Raw genomic sequence first — 5,830 nt, forward strand, 5'->3', positions numbered from 1 at the left:
ATCCGAGATACCGCGGACCCTGGCACCACGGAGGCGACAGGCCATCCGGGATACTCGATCTCTTTTACAGAACCTCCTATCTGTCACACTAACTATCGAATCCCCTATCACTACTGCTCTCCTCTTTTCCCTCCTTGCCTTCTGAGTCCATTCTCGGTGCCAGAAACGCAACCACTGCAACTTGTACCTGGTTGGTCGTCGCCACCAACAGTATCCAAAACGGTATATTTATTGTTGATGGGAACAGTCACAGGAGTGCTCTCCCTGTCTATTCCCCTTCCCTCTCCTGACACTCACCCAACTGCCTGTCTCTTGATTCCTAGGGGTGGCTATCTCCTTGAAACTACTGTCTATTTCTATTTCTGCCTCCCGAATTATCAGAATTTCATCAGGCTCAAGTTCCCTAACACGGTTTGTCAGGAGCTGCAGCTCCATGCACCTTTTGCATGTGTAGTCACCAGGGACATCAGAGCTCGCCCTGAGTCAGCCTCAGCTCGCTATTTAAATTCTCCCGCTGCCTCACAGGACGAATTTCACGCTCTTGCGCAATTGTGCCCCGTTCAATCCTCGCCTCTGTCTGTTCTTGCCGAAGCCAGTTTGAGCCAAAGCCGACCCAGTCTGACTCAGTCCACTCCGACTATTGCCGCTGTATATGGCGGTCTTTCATTTAAAACTTTAGCGCGCTACGTCACGCGCCTCCGCAATCCAGCATCCTTGCCAGGATCAGTTAAAAAAAAAACTGCTTCGCAAAGAACTTCCGTCTCCACCTCTTGATGCGATTTAAATAACCACGGGGGTGTGTGAAGGGACGGCGTGGCTGCAGATTCACTCTGTGACTGACACCGGAAATGCGTGATGGGACGGTGTGGAAGGTGATTCTCTCTGTGTATGACCAGGGCAGTGTGTGATGGGACAATATGGAGGGAATTGCACACTATGTCTGACCGCGGGACTGTGTTGCGACCGTGTGGAGGGAGCTCCACTCTCTGTCTGTCCCCGGGAATGTTCTGCCTCCTTCTGCTATCAATCGTGCTATGCCCTTAAATTCCTTCTTCACCTTTTCACGCTATCCCCTGCTCTCCGCCCACACACCTTAATCTTTTCCCTTACTGGTTCTTCACGTTGCACCTGCGAACCTTCTTCCCATCCCGGGGTCAGACACAGAGTGAATCTCCCTCCACACCGTCCCATCACATACTCCTGGGGTCAGACACAGAGTGAATCTCCCTCCACACCGTCCTACCACACACTCCCGGGGCCAGACACAGAGTGAATCACCCTCCACACCGTCCCATCACACAATCCCAGCGTCAGACCAGAGCGACTCTCTCTCCTCACTTTCCCATGACACAGTTCCTGGCTCAGATACATACTGAATCTTCCCCCACACTCCCGGGGTCAGACACTTGATGTCGCTCCCTCCATACCCTCTCAACACACATTCCGGGTTCAGATACAGAGTAGATCTTCCTCCACACCGGCCCATCACCCAGTACTATGCTCAGACAAATGTGAAGCTTCCTCCGCACCGTCCCTAAACACACACCCTGGGTCAGGCACAGAGTGAAACTCCTTCCGCACCATTCCACACACTCCGGGGGTGAGACACAGAGTGAATGACCCCCTTCATCGTCCCATCATACACTCCCGGGGTCAGACGCAGTGTGTATCTCCCTCCACACCGTCCCATCACACTTTTCCAGTGTCAGACACAGAGTGAAATTCCCTCCACACCGTCCCATCTTAACCTCATGGGCTCAGACAACAGTGAGGTTTACTCCTCAACGTCCCAACACACACTCCCGGTGTCAGACGCAGAGCGAATCTCCCTCCACACCGTCCCATCACACACTCTCGGGGTCAGACACAGAGTGAATCTCCTTCCACACAGTTTCATCACACACTCCCGGGGTCAGACGCAGAGTGATTCTCCCTCCACAACGTCCGATCACACACTCCCGGTGTCAGACACAGACTGATCTTCCACCGCCAGGCGGAGTCAGGAGTGAGCTAGGTACCTGGAGGAGGAGGCATAGCGAACATTGGATAAGAGTAGGGAGGGCGAGGTAATAACCGGAAGTTGGACAATTCAAGGAGGCTTCATCCTGTGTCTGACACTGTAAAGTGTGAATGGACAATGTGGAAACAGCGTCCCTTACTGTCTGATCTCGGGAGTGCGTAATGCGGCAAGTCGGATACTGAATCACTACACTTTGCGTCTGAATATGACTGTGGGCAGAGATGATACCGAAGGACAACTAGAATGAGTGAGGAGAATGACTGTATGAAGTGAGGTTCGGTCTGCGTCCTATCCCAGAAGAGTGTGATAGGATGGTGTGGATGGAGTTTCACATCGACCACGGGAGTGTGTGAAAGGACGGAGTGAAGGGAGATTTATTCTGTGTCTGACCCCGGGAGTGTATGAGGGGACGCTGTGGAGGCAGCTTAACTCTCCGTCTGACCCGTGTGAGTATGATTGGACAGTGTGGAGGGAGTTTAACTTTTTCTGATCCCAGCTGATGCAACGGGATTTATGGAGGGAGATTCACAGTTTGTTGTTCCTGAGTTGCAGAGGCAACGTGTCCCCAGGAATGGATCAAAAATGAAGACCGTTGTTATTTCATATCCACGTTTGGAACCTTTTATGATGGAGCAAGGCAAAATTGTTCGGAACTTGATTCAAGGCCCCTCGAAATAAATTCAAACAAGGAAAAGGTATGTTTTACCGCGAGAAGAGGTGTTAATAATCTCGCGGTCGCGGCGTGAGACAGACACTGAATCTCCCTACACACAATACCACCACACACTCCAGATGTGAGACGCAAAGGGAATTTCCCTACACTAATTCCCACCACGCACTCCAGGTGTGAGACACAGAATGCTCCTTCCACACCGTCCCACCACTCACTCCCTGGATCAGACACAGTGGGAATCTCCCTCCACACCGTCCCATCTACACACTTCCGGGGTCAGACACAGAATGAATCTCCCTCCAAACTGTCCCACCACACTCTCCCGGGGTCTGAAGAAGAGTGAAACTCGCACCATAGTCCCAGGCTAAGACACTGTGTGATTCCCTCTCTGTACCGTCCCTTCACATGGATATGCATTGTTAGAGTCTTGTTCTAAACATTAACAGAAGGGATTTAATTTCACAGAAGTTTGTTTCCAACGCTGTCGAACGATACGTAACATACTGGATTGGAAAATGCGCAGGCAGGTGAGGTTTGGACTGTTGCAGCTCTGTGATGTGGAAGTGGGTCACTGAGATTAGTTTGGAGTGAAACGAGGTCGTGGGGAGTGAGTAACGCAGTGGGATTAGTTTGAGCTCTGACACAGATCTGTGGGGAAAGAGTGAGTCAGTGAGATCAGTTTGTAGAAAGAAGGTTGTGGAGAGAGTGAGACGGTGGGATTAGTTTGGAGACTGAAACGAGGTCGTGGGGAGAGAGTCGGGCTGTGGGATTTGTTTGAGTTCTGACACAGGGTTGGCGGGAGAGAGTCGTGCAGCGGGATTAATTTGGTAGCTGATTCGGGATTTTAGGGGAGAGCGGTGTAGTGGGATTCGTACGGCGATGGACCCGGGACTGAGGGGAGAGCGCGGTATCTTAGGATAAATTTAGAGTCTGACAAGTGGCTGTGGGGAGAGCGCAGATTAGTGGGATTAGTTTGGTGACGGTCTCCGGTTGTCTGCTTGATCTGTTTTGTCTCTGTTGAAATTGTCTAACCCTCTTTAACAGGAATGTGGCCTCTGATCTTGTGTACGAGTTAAGCTATGAAACGCCCACCTGCATTAAGTGCGGATCGAGTTACCGTTACAGTTGCAAAAGTAAATTCAGATTCATCTGCGAGAAGACGGCATATTTATACCCGGATATTCCTGAAGAGGTCCAAGGTCTCTGTCAACTGCCTTTCGAGCCGAATTCAATCAAGTGACTTCACCCCACTTCTCCCCATTCAATCTAGCTCACCTTCAATCTCCATTCTTTCATCATCTCCTACCCTCACTTCCCCTCCTTCCTACCCCAGCCTCCACTACTCACATCCCCATTCTGCACCCTACTCTCCTTCTCCCCACCTAGGCCACTCTTCTCCCCTTCCTGCCGCGAACTACCCCACATCCCTCCATTTACTCCTCCTTCCTACCGACTCCTCTTCTCACTCTGCCCTTCTTCTCACAAACTCATTCCGCTTCTCCCCATCTATCTCTGTCTCTTACCCCAGTCCCTGCCTCTCCTCTCTCCGTTCTCTCCACCCACTCTCACGTCAATACTGTGCATACAAGCTCTCGATGCCCCAACCAAGAGGAAAAAAGGCTGTGTATTCACCCTATCTATGCCTCCCCTGGCTTCATACCCACGCTCCAAGGAACAAAGTCCCAACCTTCTTGTCTTTTCTGCTTAACTCAGACCCTCGAGTTCCGGCAACATCCTCGTCAATCTCCCTCTGCGCTCCTTCCATCTCAGTGGCATCTTTCCTAAAGTAGGGCGACCAGAACTGAACATCGCCCTCCAAGCGCGGCCTCACCGACGACGTGCACAACTACAACGTGACTTCAGTGCGGTGCAAAGATGTAAAAATAACGTAAATCGGGGAAGTTAATAAATAATGCAAAAAGGAGAATACCGAAGGTGTGTTTAAGTGTTCAGGGAGCGTTCGCAATCTGATAGCGGAGGGGAAGCAACTGTTTGTAAATTGGCGAGTTTTCTGGCTCCTGTCCCCCTCCCCGTCGATACCGATGAGCACATGGTATTTCCAGGCTGGACAGGGTCCTCGCTAATGGATGCGGTCTTCGCGAGTCTTTCCTGCTTGAACATGTCCTCGATGGAGGGGAGGTTTGTGCCCGTGATGGGGCTGGCTGAGCCTGGAACCCTCTGCAGCCTTTGGCGACCCTCTGCGTTGCAGCCTCCACACCGGGCGGCGATGCGACAAGTCAGAACGCTCTCAACAGTACATCCGGAGAAATTCGCGAGTCTTCAATGACAGTTCATATCCCCTAAAATTCCTCACTCTCTAATGCGTTTTGTAACGAGAGAGATATAACCATAAAACCATATAACATTTACAGCACGGAAAGAAGCCATCTCAGCCCTTTTAGTCCCTGCCGGACGCTTACTCTTACCTAGTCCCACCGAACTGCACTCAGCCCATAATCCTCCATTCCTTTCCTGTCCATATTGTCATTACTTTAAATGACAATATCGAACCAGCCTATACCATTTCTACTGGAAGCTCGTTCCACACAGCTACCACTCTTGTTTCCCCTCTTGTTGCCACTACACTTTTGCCCCCTAACTTTCAACTCATGTCCCCTTGTTCGAGTCTCCCCTACTCTCAATGCAAAAAGCCTACCTGCATCAACTCTATCTATCTACCTGATAATTTTAAATGCCTCAATCAAGTCCCCCCTCAATCTTCTACGCTCCAAAGAATAAAGACGTAACTTGTTCAACCTTTCTCTGTGACTTAGGTGCTGAAACTCAGGAAACATTCTAGTAAATCGCCTGTGTACTCTCTCTATTTTCTTGATATATTTCCTATAATTCGGTGAACAGAACTGTACACAGTATTCCAACGTTCACCTCACCAAGGCCTTGTACAATTTTAACATTACATCTCAAATGCTTTACTCAATCCTCTGATTTATAAAGGCAAGCATACCAAAAGTATACTTCACCACCCTATCCACATGAGATTTCAACTTCAGGGTACTATGCACCATTATTCTTAGATCACTCTGTTCGACTGCATTCCTCAATGCCCTCCAATTTACCATGTATGTCCTCATTTGATTAGTCCCACCTAAATGTAACACCCCACACTTATCAGCATT

The 5,830-nt window shown here is 50.0% G+C and overlaps 1 long non-coding RNA gene across 1 annotated transcript; it reads left to right on the plus strand.

Moving 5' to 3' along the window:
- The first annotated feature begins 2,639 nt into the window (after positions 1–2,639).
- On the plus strand, positions 2,640–4,022 carry LOC132388460 (uncharacterized). The gene is made up of 3 exons (XR_009510241.1): positions 2,640–2,715; positions 3,159–3,220; positions 3,738–4,022. It is a non-coding gene; the product is annotated as an uncharacterized LOC132388460 (long non-coding RNA).
- Positions 4,023–5,830: the final 1,808 nt, after the last annotated feature.

This window comes from Hypanus sabinus, unplaced genomic scaffold (genome assembly GCF_030144855.1).
Source record: "Hypanus sabinus isolate sHypSab1 unplaced genomic scaffold, sHypSab1.hap1 scaffold_328, whole genome shotgun sequence".
NCBI classification, from domain to species: Eukaryota; Metazoa; Chordata; class Chondrichthyes; order Myliobatiformes; family Dasyatidae; genus Hypanus; species Hypanus sabinus.